The 19,375-nt window shown below is 50.7% G+C and overlaps 1 protein-coding gene across 2 annotated transcripts in view; it reads left to right on the top strand.

Annotated features, from left to right (window-relative positions):
- ESRRB (estrogen related receptor beta) overlaps window positions 1-19,375 on the top strand; it is a gene marked incomplete at both ends in the record, with an annotated part of 161,723 nt that overhangs the window by 65,004 nt on the left and 77,344 nt on the right. The gene's annotated exons all lie outside the window — the stretch shown is intronic.

Genomic DNA, 19,375 nt, shown 5'->3' with positions numbered 1-19,375 from the left:
GGGAAGGGAGCCTGCCGTCTCTGGGATGACAGATGGCCACGCTCAGAGGGGCAGCTCTGTTCCAGGCTCCCAACTCTCTCCCTGGATATAGCCATCGACAGGCTGTAGCTTAGAGGGTCAAATGGTTTCTGAAGTCATACTGGTTAATCTGCCCATGGGACTTTTAGTGTGGAATTGGACAAGATGGGGAAAAAAAATCTATCTGCTAAATATCTTAAATTCAGAGTTGTGTGAGCTGCAGTTAAACTCAAAACAAAGTTTTTCCCAGGGGTTAGAGACATAATTTTTTTTTATCTTCATTTGGCTGTGCTTTCTAATCTATATGCATTTTTAGTCCCAAAGAATTCCCCCCCGTCTCCCCCCCCCACCCCCCCTTAGACTTTAAAATATTCTGTTCAATATTGCCATTCGGTGTCCCTGGGTTGAGCCTTTTCTTGGAATGGTTTTCTGAATAATGTTATTTTATTTCTCAATGTCATGTCATCCAGAGGTCAAAAGGCAGTTAAACAAACTCTGACAAGGTTTTGTTTTTAATCTTCGGGTTTCAAATGTGATCAATTTTCATTTAAAACTATATCAGGGTCCTCTCCTGCCAATCACACCCGCTCTCAGCCTCATGCCTGAACACCAGGGTTTCCCGAGATACTGCATGGAAACTGCAGGCGTGTGAAGTGCCCAATTAGAGTCAAGCTTTCTGGAGAACTAGGAATTTCAAAACCCCAGGTGCTGAGTGTTATTTTAACTAGACTGTCTTTTTTTTTTTTTTAAGTGCTGGAATTAACTTGAATCCGTAAATTAGTTTCTTGTGTTATTCTTCTTGTCATTAATTTTTAAATTTGAATTCTAATTACTTAGATGTATGTTTTTGGCATCCTTACCTGATGTGTATTTTTTAAAGGATACCTGGAAAAGCAGTTTTGAACATCACTGGCCTTTTCATCTGTTCTGGTTCTGAGGGCAGAGAGCAGGAGGCAGGTGGAAGGGGCTGATGAGATGTTGCTTAAATTTTACAATGTAACATTTTCTTTTGTCTCCACTTCTTCAATTTCCTCTATTTTCATTCAGCTTACTCTTGATGACTCTTGGCCTTTCATCCTTCCGAGATTTCAGATGTTTTAGGGGAAAACGGGTAGGCTCCATGGGTCCGTGTGTGCATGTTTGAGTGTGTGAAGTGGCCGAGCTATTTCCAGAGGCTGAGCATGATCAGGTGAAGTCCCAAAGCGGAGCGCCTGTTCCTGGCCACTCTGTTCTGGTTCAGCCATCAATACCTTGATCCGCTGTCAATGGCCTGCTCGTGTTTTGGTGGAAATAAAGACGGTGAAAACCTCCTGTTCACTAACATCCAGTTTCCGGGCTGGCTGTGTCGGTTGCCTGAGGAAAGAGGTAAGAGGGGCTGGAGGTGTGGTGAGGAGCTCAGGAAGCCCCAAACTTTATTCAAAGCCAATTTTCAGTTCTCTCATCTTACCTGCTACTGCTCTGAGCTCTAGTTTGGGTCTTAGTGATGCCAAGTAAATGAGCTAGTCTACGCTTTTGTTTTTGCCTTCCTAATCGATAGGCACAAAGCCTTTCCCTTTGATGGTGAAATATCCCTTCGGCTCGCACGCAGAGAGCAGTATTTATCCTTTCCCGTTTAGCTTTACTCTTTGTCACTCGTCTCTTGGGTGTGTTCACATTGTCTACCTAAGCAGTCAAGCTAACAAGCTTTGGCAGAAAAAACACTGCTTTTACAGAAATATTAGCAATAATGCCATGGATGTAATAATGATGACAATGATAAGAACAGCTTGTAGCTTTTTCTCCCCCCAAAGCGCAAAGCAATTCTCTGCCCCGGTCTCTTATAGCAACTGGACAAAGGTTGCCGCGTCTTCCCTCCGAACAGAAATGTCTTCCGGGGAACATGCACAGGCTTGAGGTTGCATGTCTGTATTCAACCAGGAGCTAAAATTGCCTGCTCTCGGAATATGAACAGACGGGTTGAGGAGAATACCGTGTTAGCCACCTGCCCCCCCCTGAAAAACACTGGGTGTGTTGCCTTTGAACTAGGGAGGGAGAAATGATTCTTGTTGAGGACGCTGTGTCAGGTCAGACGCCACTGCCACCAGCTTCTGGTGGCACCAGCCCACGCCATACTCAGCCTCCCAGTCCCCACCCCCACCACACACACACACCCTTACCTCTTTCATTCCTTGGTTCCTCTGGCCAAGTTCTCTGGAGAGGTTTGCAGACCAAAGGCACACAGAGGACAGGGGGTTATGACTTGGCACATATGAATAGCTGGGAAAAGAACGGTGTGAAGAGAGAGGCAAAGTCACCTCTCTACCCTTGATCGCCTTCTTGGCCATTCAGCTTCTCCCAGGCCATTGTCCCTGCGCCTGGTGCCTCAGCCTGTCCTCTGCGGCCAGAGATTAGCAGAGGGCACTGGGGGCTGACCCTTCTGGATTCCCCTAACCCCTCCCGTGACTCCCAGCCCCTCTGTCCATTGCTTTTGAAATTGGCGCTGCCTTTGCTATTTCCTCTCTCTCTCTCTCTCTCTCTCTCTCTCTCTTTTTGGTGTGGGACCTTGGAAATAGGCAGTTCATACATCAGCCTAATAGACTAGGAAGCATAAACAGGAATATATCAGGGTCCTATGGTCATCTGCATTTTTTGATTTCTACTTTAATATTCTTACTCATGTTCTTACTCAATTTTTTTTGCTCAAAAGAAAAAAAATTTCTAAAGCTTTGGTTTGTTAATTGATTATTAACCAATTTAACAAACAAAACATCCCACCCCTTAGGAGCCCCAGCCAGGCCATGGGGCTGTGCTGCTCAGGTCAAGATCTGCTTTTCCCTTCAATCCGCAAGAAACGTGATAGCTTCAATTCCCTCGCTGGATCCCGAGTAAAAAATTAATTCATGAATAATAAAAACCAATCAGTCTTGTTGAGTTTAAGAAGGATTAGGAGAAAGGGTGTTTTTTCTCACTGAGAACATTTGGAATCTGCGTGTCATTGTCACCGAATGTTCGAGGTGGCTTGAGTGGGGTCTTTATTCACAACAAATGAGCTGTTTGTGATCCGTGGTGTCACGTCTTCCTCAGCAGTAAGGCGAATTTACTGATGCTTGGTTCGGGTTTCCCACCCGCTTCTCCCACTTAATCCCATACCCCAAGCCAGCTATAATTCATTGAAATTAGGACAGTTTGCTGTATAAGTGGCGTATAACGAAATAGCAACAGACCTGGCATTGCATTATGAATAAGTCAGGTTGTTGATAAAATGTAGTCCTTGGTTTCCCGCCCCCCCTTTCTAGGATGTAATAGACCAGAAATGTACATACCTTTTCAAGAACTACAGAAATTAGATTTGTAAATACTCTTTAGTTTCCACTAATAGTATCTATCTCCCAGGATTGTTGTGAAGTTTAAATAAGTAATTTACAAGGACCAGACACATAGTAGGTACACATTAAATGTTCAATATGATTACTTTTTAGATGTTATCTTTTGGAAGTAATTTTTCATCCCTTTGACTTCATCTCACAATGAGAGCCTTCCTCAGCAGTGGGTTTGGGGTGCTTGATCTGATTACTCTGTTTAATGTGATCAGTGTGGCTTGGGTTTCCCTAGGTAACACAAGGGCATTAGAGAAGGAGTTACAGGTTAAGGAGGGCATGATAAACAGGAAATTTCCTCTGAATAAATCCCTATATCCTCCTAGGTAGAGTTGTGCAACAAATACAGGACGGCCAGTTATTTGGATCTCAAACAAGAATTTTTTAACATAGGTTTATTATACAGTATTTGCTAAATCTGGCATCCTTACCCATAGGTGTTTTTCGTATTGCACTGATTCAGAAACACATTTCCCTTAGTTTTTCTGCTTTTCACAAAAGCCAAAAGAACAATTGTGTTTAATTTTTTCAAGTTGTTTTTTAAATGAAAATCCTTAACTTTTTGCCAATATTGACTTGTTAAGTTGACCATGTCCTTAGAAGTTAGAGCATTCGAGTAATTTCCAGATCTAGTGATAGAGTTGCAATGAGGTAAATAAATCTGCAATGAGGTAAATAAATCTGCTATGCTGAGTCTCCCAGCATAGCACCCACAGCTACTGAAGTCCACCTTAGGGAAGAACAGGGGTAAGTGGAGTCGTTTTGGGAACCTGAGTTGCTGAACTGCTAGAACTAGAGACTCCTGCAATTGAAAGCTCCCTTTGCACTGTGGAGCAAGGTCAAGCAGGGGTCTCCCCCTGCAAGCCCACAGAGGACAGGAGACTGACCCTTTGGAGACATTCCCTAGGAGGCTGCGAGGTAAACCACTCAGTTTAGGACAATGGGCTGAAACTGAAATGGAACCAGCCAAGAGCGTGGATGAACTGGGGCTCACTGACCATGGGCTAGCGAACCCCAGCCTCTCTGCACTCGCCTCTCAGAGCAGCAAAGGCTCACAACCATTGTTTTAAGAGAGGCACCCTCAATAGCTCAGCGTATGGGAAGAGCTCTAGAGCCCCCTACAGGCCCTCGGTGACATTGCACCTCCTGGGTGCTGGTCCCAGGACAGAGCCTTCCTCTGTGGAGCTACCCAGCAGGTGAGCCTGCAGAAACGCAGGCTCCTGGAGAAGTGAGCACAGACTCAGGCTTCAGAAAGCAGCCCTGGTTTTGGAACTGCCTCTCGGAGCCATGCTCCATGCTCCTTCGCACTGTAGCTGCCTTCTAGTGCAGTGTGCAACCCCTCCCTACCCACACGTGCACACCTACATACACACTCACTGCCTCTGTGGCTTGTCCAATCTCCTGGCAACTTGGTCTGAGAAAAGCCCTCCAGCTGCGTTAGCACAAGCAAACTGTGGATTGTAATAACAATGGTAGTAACTGACATTTAGTGAGCACTTAGTATGTACCAAGATTTGTCCTAAGAACACTTCCTATATTAGCTCATTTCTTGCTCACAGCAACCCTGCAAAATAGGTCCTATTACCATCCCCATTTCATGGGCAAAGAAGCAGAGACACAGAGACATTAGGTCACTTACCCAAGGTCACACAGCAGCACAGCCAGGATCCCTGAGGCCCCCAGATGGTCTGGGCCTTTGAGTCTGTCCTCACCATACTTGGCAGCTGAATCTCAGCTTCTCAGCCTGTATTTTCTCCCACCCAGCCTCTCCTCTCATTCCCTCTTCACCAACTTGCCAATGATTCCTAAATGCGAATCTCAGCCTCCCACTCCCGTGTCTGACTTGCATTCCCAGGGCTTCCTCACACCAGCAATACAAAGTCGGATGGCAGCATCACACTCCAAACCCACATGCCCTATGTCTTCCTGTTTCTCCTTCCCTTGACACAGGGCCCCCAGGCGAGGCATGGAGCTATCTTCAGCCTTCTCTCCTTGGGCTGGACAACTGTTATCTAAACATACACCCCAGATCTATTCTTTCCTATTGTTTCTTCCTCCTCTCACTCCTCCTGCCTGGAAAACTTCTATTTATTCTTTAAAATCCTGCTCGTGTAATCCCCTTGGACTGAAGCCATCCTTGCTCTGACCCCTTCTGGAAGGAGTTAATCTCTCATTGCAGCCACAATCTAGCCTGTGTCCCTGCCTGGAATGTAATCTGTTATTTTGGCATATGTGCCTATCTTTCCCCACCAGATCATGTGCCGACAGGGTGTGAGTCTGTGCCCATGTCCCTGGTGCCTACAACAGCACCTGGCACAGAGTAGGTGCTTAATAAATGCTTGTGGGGCTACTCCAGGGGCCTTAGAAGTGGGTTAAAGGGAGCTTCAGGGAGTAAAAAGAGGGAGGGAGGTAGAAAGCTTTGGGGGAAGCTGCAAGGGCTATATCTGCGAGTCTGTTGCTTTGCTGGCCCACGGGACAGGTCTAGCTGGCCATTGGGCATCCGGGCCTTCCCTGGGCAGTAAATGCAGTGGTCAGAGGAGAAGCTTGAGCTCCAGGTTAACTTGAATCTAACTCTTGGTGTCCAATGTGTGCTGGAACCAGCTCAAACTGGCTTGGGAGAGCCAGGAATTTTGTGAGTCAATCGTTAAACACAACCATTAACACAAATGTATGCAAATACACAGTGTATTAGAAAGTGGGGCAATAAGTACTCATCACTTCCTAATGTTTTACTACATTTAATTCTATGTTTTTGGAGTAATTTTACATCTAAGGTGCCTGCATGGTGGGCATGCAAGGGGGTGGTGAGTTATGGCCCTTCTCTTCCCAGTTGGGCATCCATGAGGCCACGTTGCTACCTTGAAACCGGCCAGGCTGGGAGTGTTCCCACCGTGGAAACTGGCAGCTGCTATGGTCAGTCCCCTTCACCCAACCAGTTGTTAAGTGTTTGGCCCCACAGCATGGCCTGTCTGCCTCAAGTCCAGCCCTGTGCCCTGGACAAGTGACTTAGTGTCTCTCTGCCTCAGAGTCCTCGATTCCTTTTGTTGGGTTGCTGTAAAGATTAAAAATGAATAAACATAAAGTCTTTGAAGCAGAGACTGGAACACAGTAAGTGTTCAATAAGTTTGGTTCTTTTCAACCTTCTTCGTTGTCCCTATTGAAAATCCTCCCAAACAGATGACCTTCCAGAGAGCAGTATATACGTTTCATGCTCAGAATGTGAGGCTATTACCTTTCCCTGCTTGGCCTTTGCCCCCAGGGCTTACTGAAGTAGCTCAGAACAGAAAGCAGAACACGTTACTTTTCCAAGGGGAGAGGCCCTAGTGGTGAGGACGATGCCCCAGACATAGGGCATGTGGGTTTGGACGATGTGTGGGAATAGGACCCTAGCAGCCACGTCCATGACTGGACAGGCAAGGGTGGCACAGGGAGGTCAGGAGAGGGCCAGTGCAGATGCTAAGACCCGTCAAGCTTCAGGGTGAAGGGAGGCTCTGAAGGTGGCTGCAGTGGGTCCCTAAGACCATGTGAGGGGGCAGCTGCTCTCCCTGAAAATGCTAGGGAGCACAGCCAAGGGTCCCTCTGGCATTGAGGGGAATATTCTGGCTTATTCCCAAGTTTGTGCATGTGCTGTGAACGGGTTGAGTTGGGATTGCATTGGCCGTGCTGCCGATGCTGGGGATGGCCCAGGGAAGTGGGAAGTTGAGAGGCTCTGGCCTGCAGCTCCCAGGAGAGCAGAGCCCAGGAGAGGTCAGAGTGAGCTGGAGCTCCCCAAGATTCCTCCTTGGGCCTCACCCAACTCTGCCCTCCACAGAAGTCTTTGCATAGGCAGCTACAGGCTTTGACATCAGGAGGCCCAGCTCGGTGACTCCTGTGCGTACAGCTACCTGACCAGCCCAGTGCTTTCAATGCTAAGTGAACTGTGTGGGAATGGGACCCCAGCAGCCACCTCCATGATTGGACAGGCGAGGGTGGCACAGGGAGGTCAGGAGAGGGCCAGTGCAGATGCTAAGACCCGTCAAGCTTTAGGGTGAAGCTTACTGCCAGCCCAGAGACACCAGGTTATGGCTGGAGCTGCACAGCTTTCTGGGCCAGAAGGTGCATCTTGTCACCTGAGGTCTCATTTCCTTCTCTGAATCCTTGGTCTGTAGAGAAATGCCCTTGAAAATGGCCTTGCCGAGGAGACAGCCTCTCTGCCAGCTCTTCATGAGAGTTGTCCCTGAGCTCCTCAAGGGCCGATCTGGATCTGATTCATTTGTGAATGTGCAGCACAGGCCGGCATGGGGGGGCCATCTTGGATACATTTTGAGAAAATTTGCACTTTGGGCTGAGTGTTTGGTGCGTCCCCTGCATAGTTGTACAGGTTGTTTACTGATCAAGAGTGCCTGGGTGAGAGGGTAGGTAATGTCTTAACCGAATTCATGTTGAGGCCCATGAGGCAGGGGAGAGAGAGGGTGAGTACCCAAGGGGTTTGGGACCTAGATGGGGGTTGAGGGACCCCAGACTCAGACTCATGCATTGGGCCTGGCCTCCTTGACTAACAAATACTCTGATTCTCTACCCCCTCTGTGTCTGTCTGCCCAGCACCATGCCTGCAGCCTGATAATTTTTCAGGCTTTGTGTTTCTCAGCAGGCACGAAGCAGGAAGGGGCACCCAGGCCCTGCTCTTGCTGCTGCTGTTAAATCAGGATGCCCAAGGGAGCAGAGACATGCTGGGGCTCTGTATTCTCAGACCTACCCTGCCAGGTGTTGTGGGTGTGGGTGTGGGCAAGCCAGGGGCCTGGTGGACAGTGTCCCATGGTCCTGGGCTCCAAGGGCCTCTGTGAATAGATTTTAAGTAACTGGAGTTGAGCACCTCAGGGGGTGCAGGAGGGGAAGGGAAGCGCTGTATTTATTGGGTGTTCGAAGGCATGAGCTCTAGTTTTAGAGTAACACCGAAGTAGGGGATCCCGACCCCACGTTAGGGAGGAAGAACCTGGGGACTGGAGGGGTTAAGTGACTTGTCCAAAGTGACATGATGGATCCACTCAGAGTGGGTCTAAATCCGTCTTCCTGAAATAGCTTCGAACTCAAGGCGCCTGGAGAACCACGTGCCATGTGCCCCTGCTTCTCTCATGGAACCCCTGTAGTTCCAGGCCAGGCCTGCTGTCATTTTTCCCACTACGTGAATGAGTGACCCAAATTGAACCTCTCAGCTGACCCTAGGCTCGGGAAGGGGGAGCATGTGGTTCATGAGTCTGTCCCCCTGGCCTTCCTCCTGGGATGGCTGTGCCACGTAGAAGTGGTGAGGTGGGCTGCTGTGCTGAGACGGGAGGAGCAGGGAAGAGTGAGGGACAAGCTCTGGGTCAGTTCTCCGGATGGCCTTGGCCTTTGCAGAGAGGAGCCGCTTGACAGCTGTCAGCATGTTTGAGCTGGAACTTGGGCCTGTGTGACCAGGGCCTGGTTTCCTCTGACCCTGGGGCACAGTGGAGAGGAAGGCCTCCTGTGGTCAGGGTGGTGCTGTGGCCAGATGCTAGCAGACCTGGGGTGGTGATATTATCTTCCTTGTGTACCCCAAGTCCCCCCCCCCCACAACTCCATGCCTGTTCAATAGAACAGTCCCAGGAGGAGTCCCTGTGTGCTTGACTTGGGACCACAGTAGGGAACCTCCTAGCTCTCCCAGGCACCCCTCATCAAAATGTTCTCATTAACCTACAGTGTCCTAACATGGCTCTAGTAGATATCCCATGTGTAGCAGTGGTGGTTAGACTTGCTCAGGCCCTGCAACCACCCAAGTTTTTACTCTGTGCCAGACGCTTGCTTGCCTGTGGTAATTGTAATAAAAATAGTTACACGTGGCCTGACCATGGATCATTTTTTGGTCTGCAAATGTTTTTATCTAAAATGCTTTACATTATAGGATATGTAGACATTGCATAAAGGTAAAGGTATTTTACTGCAAAGAGAAAGGTTACCTAGGATCAGTGCAGTCCCAGAAAACAGGAACCCCAGGCAGTCACACCATGCCTCAGGGAGGGTGGAGGCCAGGCCCAGTGCCCAAGTGGAGGGTGTGGCCCTGGTAGGCAGCTGTGTATGGGTGAATCTGTGCCCACACGCACAGACCCAAGCTGGAGGATGTGCCAGGAGCAGGTGCCCACGTAGGGCAGGTGGACCCGCAGGTGCCCAGGTAGCTCAGTCTAGTGCTCCTATTCTTGCCTGAGATCTCACTTTCCAAAGTCACCTCAGCTCCTGGCCATGCAGGTGAGGCCAGACTGGCAGACGTAGCCACGCCAGGCTAAACCAGTTTCTCTCTGATTCAGCAGCTCTTTTCTCTTCCTCCATCATACTTTCTTCTCATCCTTTTCTCTGCCTCTGTCATCCTAGGCCTGCTCCTTTGTAGTTTTCTCTTCCTGCTGCTATGACAACAGTAATAAAGACTCACTCCTGGGAGCCCCCGTGGCTGCTGTGCAGGACTTCCTACCTCTCCGAGGGAGAAGGGGGAACAACACCGTGAGAGGCTCCTCAGAGCCTCAGCCCTCATTTTACAGATAGAGGCTGAGGCGCAGAGCAGGCGGGCCGAGTCTTCAGGCCTGCCCCTCTGTGAGGAACTAAGCCCTCTGAACCTGTTGACCTCACCCCATTTGTCTTTGCCCTCAGCTGCTTTAAGGGCCAACACGGACTGGTCCTGAGGACCTGACCTTGAGCCCTGGGAACAAGCGCTGCAGATCACTGACCCCACGTGCCACTGTCTGTTGTCACACGGCGCACCTGCCTCAGGCCAGGCGTGGCATCTGAAGTGCAGGAGCCAGACTGAAACCAGCACCGGGCTGGACAGACTGACAAACAATTCTGATTTTAAAAAGTCAAAGAACTTCTGTTACCCTCAATCATTTACAGTGTTGTGAACCAATATCCTCTCAATAAAGTAAATGAGAAAATGCAACATCAAAGAATTGGAAGCATTTCCACAGGTGGAGACTGGTAGGAGAGGAGCTGATTGTCCCCGGCACAGTGGCCTCCTCCTCTGAAAGGCTCTTCTGCTGTCCATCCCCAGGCGGGCTTGTAGCGCCCTTCACGCACCTCTTCTGGGATCGCCTCTCGTGGCTGTTTTCTGCTCTTGGTGACCAAAGTGGAAACACGCGGTGAGGTGCTTGTCTCTCAGTGCGTGAGAGGAGGAGACAGGAGAGAGGCAGTAAGGACTGTGTTTTCCGGCTCAGACTGGTGTCCTCTTGCCTCAGTCATGGTTGGCATGGAAATAAGAATGCAAAGCCCTGCTGCCAGCCTGTGGGTGCCCCCAGGCAGCATCCAGCTACTGCAGCCCACGTCCAAGGTCAGCACCCAGCTGGCCATCCCTGATCTGAGGTCAGTGTCAGGGCCCGGCAATATTCCCACGCGGGTAAACACAGCTGAGCCGGGAGGCAGCAGCAGGACTCCCAGGAGGAAGGAGAGGGGCTCCCACCTGCACCAGGTGGACACACAGAACAGACAGCCCCCGTGTGGGACGCTGGAGGAGGTGGGACTTTGGATGTCAGACGGGGCTGAAGCCACCTGGCACCTCTGACCTCCTGCCTTGCTGTGCAGCTTTGGGTGAGTCCCCAACCTTTCTGTGCCATGCTGGCTTCAAGCGTTTTGGGAAGTTTTAATAAAGTAACGCTCATAAAATGCTCACACAGGGTGCTGTCAGGCCCTCACAAAGTCCCACATGCCCCAAGCATGCTCTATAAACTGTTGCTGTGGCCGTTGAAGGAAACAATGCAGATTCATTTTAAAGTATCCCTGAAGTATGAGTTTGTTACATAGCTTTCCCATTAATGAGGAATAAAGGCACCAAGGTCATGATATGGGAAATCAAGGAATGTTTTCTATTAAAAGGAAGCCCTTACGGGCCCCTCTGGACTATAACAGAAATATAGGCAAAATAGAGTTAAGTAGAAAAAATGCAGGTGGCTGAACAGAATATATCGTAAAGTCACATGCATGGCTTTTTTAAGTTCTAAATGCTGGGCACACGCTGGAAACTTCTGGAAGGAGACACAGAAAGCTGTCATTTGAGTTACCTCTGGGGAATCTGCTTGAGAATTCTGGAATTGGGGAAGATTTTTTTACTTTTGACTTTACCCTTTTGATGGTATGTGAGTATGTATTCTATAATGAGAACAATTTGAATTTAAAAAGAATTTAAGGGCACCAAAGCAAGCAAGCCAACTTATAATCCCTCCCACGAAAAACAGAAAGCAAAGGGTCCTTATACAAAGTTAGAAGCCGGCGTTCTTAGCGGCTTCCAGAAATGGCCTTTCTCTGCCCTGGCTGTCTTGTCTGCCCACCAGCTCCCCTTCACCTCCTGCCTTGCATTCCCAGCCAGCCCGCAGGGCCTCCACTAGCCATTGCTCAGAGGAGCACGCTAGGGAGTTAGCCCTCGGGCTGGGCACCGTGGATGAGGCAGCCGGGCTCTGCCCAGCTTGGCAGGGGTTGGCCTCTCCACTTGGTTCTTTCTACACTTCACACCTCACATGGCGAGGCCGATGGAGTCACTGGGGGATGTGCCTGGCCGATGGGAGCTGCCCCCCTACCTAGGAAGCCATTAATCTTGTGTCTGCGCGGCTGCTCATCCCCCCACTCCAGCCGCCCTGGCAGAGACCAACCCAGGAAAGGACATGAAAGGGGCGCTGGGCGTCTCTCCATGGTGGATCGTGACCCTGGAAATGCCATCTGGCTTTTCTGTGTGTCTTCTGACACCAATTCCCTAGGTCGGGACACATCAAAAAGAACCTCGTCTGGTGACATTTCTCATTATTCCTTTTGGCAGGGCCTCAGGATTCAAGGTCACAGGCAGACAGGTGCCTCCAGGGGCTGCCTGTGGTGCCTGGGGCCTCCCCGTCCTGGGGAGGCCTCTGGGAGGGCCTTGCAGAAGGTGGCCCAGGACAGCCTAGAGGGCAGGACCCTGACCACTGCGCCTGGTGGGCCAGTCCCACAGGGCCAGGCCCCACAACAGAATCACTGGCACCACCCAGTGATTTCCTTTTCTGTATCCCGACTCTTCCCGCGCAAGGCCGCCAAGCGCCAGATGCCCTGTGTGGGCCATCAGCAGAAGGGTGGAGTTCAGCCTCGTCCCTAGGAATGTCGGCTTTAGTCACAGATCTGTATTTTCTTAAAGAAAGCTGAGGTTGCTGGCTTTGGAGTAATTCCAAAATAGAATTACTTGGGAAAAAATAACCTGGGCATAAGAGAGGGTCTTGGATTAACCTGAATGTCTGGGGCTCGGAAATGGACTGCTTGGAGCAGTGAGTTGCCCGGCGCAGGAGGTGTGTAAGTGGACAGTGGACCCGTGTGGAATGTCAGAGAGGACACAACTTCGGGCAGGGGGTTGAGCACTTGGTCTCTTTAGAATAATTTCCTTCATTTCGTATCAGTGGGGAGCAGAGGGGTAGCCTTTGTGGGGCCTCATCGGAGACATCATCTCACTTTTTCATTGTGATCTTTCCACTTTGGGCCAGTGGCTCCGCCCCAGCTTGCACTTGGTAGTCTGGGTCAATAACCCTGTCTACGTGTTGATATGTGCCAGGCACGGCACTGCATCCTTTCCCCATTTTATGCCTTTGAATCTTCATCCTGCAGAGGAAGCACAGAGATATTTCATTTTACAAGTGAAAAGTCAGGGGCACAGAGCTTGAGTAGCAGCCCCAAAGGTCACAGTGCTGATAAAAGGCAAAGCCGGAATTCGCACCTGGAGTCGCTTCTGTGTACGCTGCTGGCACACCTGCAGCTGACACACGCTTCCCCTGGGTACTTCCCTCTCTTTCGTGGAAACTGGCCCTTCCTTTTGAGAGTTTACCCCGCAGGGTTTAAAGGCAGCCAAGAAACTGTGCTTTGCTGCCTCTCACCTGGCAGGTCCAGTGGGCAGGAGGCCAGAGCTTCCCCGGAGCCTCAGAGGCACCACCTGAGGCAGGCGGGGGCCTCCATCTGGAGAAGGGGATGCATCTTACCAGAATCAGCCTTTCTAATCGCTGACACCCTCTTCTGATCGTTGTACAGATGTTGAAACCGAGGCCCAGAGAGGCTGCGAGATTTACCCAAGGTTGATCAGCTTGGGGACCGTTGTGTCAGACTCAAGTCAGGGTCTGCCTGCCTCTTCAGCTCATTCTCACCTTTGCAGTCCTGAGTTCTGCAGTTCAGCGTTGCTGTCATGTTGCGAGGATGCTGGGAGAACAGAAAGGGTGCAGTCGCTGGGGTGGGTTAGGCATCATTCGAATCGTCGTTTCCAAATGGGGCCCTTGAGGCCCCAGAGTGCCTTGCTGACATCAGGAGTTAGGGGCAGCGTGGACCCCTGGCCCCTCCGCACCCCCTGGCTCCACTTGGCCTTTGTTGCCAATGGGCCCAAACACTGGAGGCTGGTTCTCTGGCAGGGAACGGTCCCAGGGCCGTGAGCAAGGGGACGAGGCTGGCTGATTTGTTGGATGGCCGCTTTGTTATTTTAAATCAATGCACACATCTTTATTTAAACGGATGAATGTTTTGGCTAATCTGACAGGAAGCTCGCAGTGGAGGAGTCCAAGGTCCTAGCATGGCCTCTTTGGTAGATCTGTACACTGAGCCTCTGAACCTCCATTTTCTCATGTGCAGGAGGAAGATGACAGCTCCCAGCTTCTGGTTCGGTACAGGGCAGGGTTGTGTGAGATCTGACCCCCGGGGGCACATGCTCTGGCAGTGCCGCTATCAACCACAACTTGTTAGGGTGTCTGAATGGGCATCATCTTCTTTGAATAAACTCACTGGTGGCAAATCTTCTTCCTTGGGGGTGGATTTAATTTTTAATGCAGCCAAGGTCATTTGGAAGCACATGTAGAGAATTAGCAGGGTGACAAAGCTGAGCAAAGCAATTCTCGATTACAACGAAAAGTGAGGATGTGACTCTATTTCTTAGATAACCTGGCTCTGAAGGGGGTTCCCAAGTTGTGCTCCAAAAATGCTTTGACTGTAGTCAGTGTCACCAGGATCTGGGTAGAGAGGCCCAAGGTGACCAGGTTGAAGGGGACAGCTCTTGCCGAGTGTATAAATATCAGTTGGTCACAATGGGTCTCCTGACTTCACGCTCACTCCCCGCTGCTCCTAACCAGCTGCACATGCAGGTGTCGGGGGACTCGGTCAGTTGACATGGCCACAGTCAGACTCAGGCCTTGCTCCGCACAGAACAGCTAAAGCCACGGCCAGGTGCCTCCAACTTCCTTGTCCTACAAGGCAAACCTGCAAATTACCCAGCAGAATCCATGCTGCTTCAGCTGGGAGGGTCAAACACACTGGAATGTCCGAAAGTCCAATTGGAGGCAAGTGGGAAAGAAGAGGCCACCCCTCCCGGCCCCAGCCTGGCACCTCTGCGCTTGAGAATTAGCCTGGCAGGAGGAGCCCTGAATGTGGGCACTTACTTCATTCCCCTTTTCTTGTGCTGCCACCCCCTGGAAAACTCCTGGAGAAGCTGTGCCAGGAAGGCAGGGATTTAGAGGTTTGAAGACTTGCTAGCCTGGAGCATAGTTTGGGGAGAGAGCGCAAGGGCCGCGCACTCTGGTCTCCACGGCCCGTCTAAAGACTGTTCAAATAAGAACAGAATGAACAGAATCGAGCAGCATCTCGAGCCTCTTAGAAACCCTCCTCTCAAGTGGAATCTTGTTCTTCAAGCTGAGGGCCTTTCTCACTGGGGTGTTAGAAGGGGTTTTCGATTTTGAAATGAGGGTTACACGAGGTCCTTCTTTTCTTTCATGTTCTCACTTGACGGAATAGTCACCCTCATATTGCTTCCCAAGTTCAGTGGCTATGGGGTTTATCTCGCGGGATGGAAAGACAAGGAATCCCTGACATAGAACCCAGAACCCAGCGGCCAGGTGTCCTCAAGCTGTGCAGAGAAGCTCGGACCAGGTGAAGACACAGGAACAGTGTCCCCCCCTGCTGTCCTTCATGAAGGGGGAGCCCAGGAGGTGGGGCTCTGCCCAGCTCCCCAGGAGCGCTCCTCTGCTCCCGCAGGGTGGAGAGGGAGGTGGGAGATTTCTTCCTGCTTTGCGGCCTCAGCATCTTTCCTCACCCTCCTCTGAGCTCGGCCTCCTGCAGGGAGCCTCCAGCTGTGAGTCTGAGGAAAAAGACTCCTGCAGCTTCGCTTCACTTCGTGGTGATTGCAGTTCAGGTCCAGGCCTCTGCAGAGGCCTAGATGTTCACGGGGAATCGAGAAGAAAAAAGCCCTCAACTTGGGTCAAAGGAGAAGGGAACAAAAAAGGGAACTCTGAAAGGCACTGGGAATTGTTGCTCGTGAAAGAATCTGCCTTCTTAACCCCGCTTCCATCTTTTCAGCCTGAAAGACTTCAGATTAAAGATACCACGCTGAGCTGAGCTGCCCGGTGATATATAATACTTCAGAGAGCACCCTGGCGCTTGGGCTGGGGGTAGCTCCATTTTCTGGAAGTGGGTAGGACTTGAGACCTACAGATTCCGACCCTTAACTACAGTATTTTCTGAAGGCTTCAAGGAACTCAAGTACTTCGAGATCATCTTTGGGGAAGGGAAGTTTCTGTGGTTGCGTTAGTCAGGGTTCTCCAGAGCAACAGAACAAGAATATACGTGTGTGTATACATCCAGCGTGTACATACGCTCACGTGCATACATCCGAATATATAAATGTATATAAATCTCGCTCCCTTTACGTAGCTATACCTGCATATGTATTTACAGCCAGAGGTATAGGTACAGATAGAGATTTATTACAAGGGACTGGCTCTAGTGATTGTGGATGCTGACTAATCCCAAGATCTGTGGTGAATCAACAAGTCGCCGGGCCTGAAAACCAGCAGTGCCCATGGTGTTGTTGCTCTCCGGCTTCCAGCAGGTTCAAGACCCAGAAAGAGCCAAGGTTTCAGTTTGATACAAAACCAGTAACAAGCCCATGTCCCAGCTGGCAGCTGGAAGGAGGGACTCTCACTTTGTTTTTTTTTTTTGTTGTTGTTGTTGTTGTTATCTTTGAAGATCTATTTATCTATGCACACAAGAACTGGGTACAGGCCAGAGGTGTGGGGGGTGGGGTGGTTGGGTGAGAGGATCCACCAGAGACAGAGTGGGGAACAGAACGGGCAGACTGACTGAAATACACTGCTGAGGGGAGCAGCGGGCAAGTCAGGAGGGGTCTGCTGCGCCATGTGGGTAGCTCCCTGGCCAGGGATTGAACTCCTCCTACTGCAGTGGTTGTGGATAGCTTCATAGTGCTGCATCTTAACCCCTCGCGCCACCAGGGAGGTCCAAATCTCTCTCACTTTGGAGAAGATCTGATCTGCCTTTTTGTTCTTCTCATGCTTTCTACTGGATGAGCCCCACCCACCTTAGGGGGTACAGTCTGCCGACTTATATACCAGCCTCCTCTAGAAACTCTCAAGGACACACCCAGAATAATGTCTGACTAAATATCTGAGCATCTCGGGGCCCATTCAAATTGACACAAAATTAGCCAGCACTGTGGTCACATGAGTTTAGGACAGTACACTCTGCCCTGTTGTAGGCCTCCTGTATAGCATGCTGGTATAGAAAATTTCTGAGAAGTCCTGCAGGGAAGAAATCTATTTGACTTGTTCATCCCAGTGTTTTCCTTGTTGATGGAACCACTTTGTGTTTTTTGCCTGGAGGGAGTAAGACAACTGTTAAACTGCCATGGAATGGGGTTCCTAGGACCATGCATTGGGGAACACTGCCCTGGAGACATCCAGGTCAGCCTCACTGCTCCTCAGAACTTCCCCTGCCTTGACCTCCATCCCCCAAACACTTAATTCTGGCTTCTTGGTCTCTCTTCTCTACGCTGTCCGTTCTGCTGTGCTAGCTCTGAAAAGGTGGCCTGGCCAGGTTGGAGCCTTCCTGCATGGTCACGGTCAAACCACATCCAAAAGTAAGAGGACTCAAAGCACAACTTTCTGAGAGTGCTCATGAGGCTGCATGAACGGTGCTAAGCTCAGTGCTAAGCTCTCTCTGTGCTTGTTCTCATTTAATCTTCCCAGCCATCCCTTGAGGAAGGAAATGGAATCTCATTTTACAGAGAAGAAATAGGCAGAGAGTTTCTATGACTTTCTAGCCAGTGGGAAGGCAGGATTTGTACCCAGGTGTCTGTTCCAGAACCATGTCCTTAACCATACCAGCCTGCTCCCTGCTGTGTCCTTTAAGAGAAAGGAAGCAAGGCCCAGCCAGACAAGTGACTTGAAACCAGACAGAGTGTTCACTGACAAGATGCCATTTGATAGCAAAGAAGGAAAATTGGGAGGCCTGGCATAATGCCAGTCAGTGAAGAGAGAATGTGTGTGTTCCTAAAATGCGCTCGTGTTCCAGAAGAACACGACTCGGGGTGCCCTGGGCCATCTCTGCCTTGCTGGTGACAGCACCCACTCAGCCCCGCATTCTCTTGGTGCATGAGTGACCCGTGCCCTCAGGGGTGATCCCAGAGCTGCAGGCTGGTGGAGGTGGTAACAGGCAGCAAAACCCTGCTAATTGGGAGCAGGACTTCCAGCCCAGTGATGGGCATGGCTGGGCATGGCATAGCCTGGGTGCTCTCAAGTGTCTGGCACGCTGTCTGCCTCCCTGCTTAGTGAACAAGGTTGCTGTGTCCTATTTTACAGGACCGTGTGCCATGGAGGAAGAGGGATGTGTGTGTGTGTGTGTGTGTGTGTGCCCGCGTGCCTGAGTGGATATAATTGTGTGTCTTCAGCAGCCAGCACCCACCAGGGGCCTGGCCCTGACACAGAGTTACCACAGTAGTGTATTTCATGTGTGCACTTGCACCGATGTGTGTGTGTGTCACAAATAAATGTATTCCTGCAACTTACAGCACTTTCATCCACACCGGACCATATCATTCCATTATTTTACCATTACGTTACCCGCCCTCACCTTATCCTTGTTAATCGTTTGTCCCTCCCATTAGAATAAAAATTCTCTGAGATCAGGAACCTTATTTTCTTTGCCAGACAGTGTCTAAAACATCGCAGCACTGAGTCAATTTTATGAAAGAACAAGCACACTGCTTTCAGGAAATGCTTTCGATCAATTTACACCTTCCAATGGGCTGCCACCTCCTCAGCAGCGCCCCTCAGGAAGCTGCAGTTACTCTCCTCCTCCTCCCTCCATCCCTTCCCCTCCTGGATCTTCAGTCTCCCCTGGCTCCAGCCCAGCCACCTGAGTAACCTTAATGATGTTTTTTGACATTTTTTCTGACAGACAAAAGTCATTTGGAACCAAGCACGTGAGTGGTCTGTTGGCCAAGCTGCTCGCTAGTCCAGAAACGATACATGAGGTTTAGTCATCAGGCTTCTTTCACAAAATAGTAATATCTTTTTTTGAGGAAGGCCCACCAGTGTCCAGAGGATAGGGTGCACCCATCCAGATTTCCTGGTGAGGGCGCTGGGGAGCTTCATTTGGACACTGAGCCATGGGCAGGACAGATGCGCCTGGCGGGTCTTCCTAGAGAGCCAGGGGGTGAGCGGCACTGAGTGTGCGCGAACACATCCCCGAGGGGATGCAGAGAGCCTGGAATCTTCATGGCCCTGCTGTGCTCAGGACTGTGGCCCACCCTCAGGGTTGAGCAACCCTCAGCCCGGAGCCCCTCCAATTTACCATGTGTCACCCGGACCTGGGCAGGGACCCCGCACTGATGTCCTCTCCTCTGTACTCCAGCCCAGCCCTGCCCTGGGTGGGCGTCTTGCTCTACCCTGGGGTCCTAGCCCGCCTGGAGGAGCAGGACGCAGCATTGGGGGGCTGGCCTCTGCAGGGGCTGGCGTGCAGGTGGGTGGGACACAAGGGCTGAGCCTGCCTGGAAGACTGTACCTTGCTGGGGAGATCTCTCGCTCTGTCCCCTGCACTAGTCTCTGGGCAGCACTGCCCCTTCCTGCCCATGCTCAGGGGCCCTGATCCCGGGCCCTGCGCCTGGAGCCTGACGCGCAGTGTGTCCCTGTAAGCTACACACACTCAGCTAAGGCTTTTTTAAGATCTTCACCAATTTTGTCACACATGCTAAA

The sequence above is a fragment of the Talpa europaea genome (genome assembly GCF_964194135.1).
Source record: "Talpa europaea genome assembly, chromosome: 8".
Lineage (NCBI taxonomy): Eukaryota > Metazoa > Chordata > Mammalia > Eulipotyphla > Talpidae > Talpa > Talpa europaea.
This window is presented reverse-complemented; position numbering and strand designations above follow the sequence as displayed.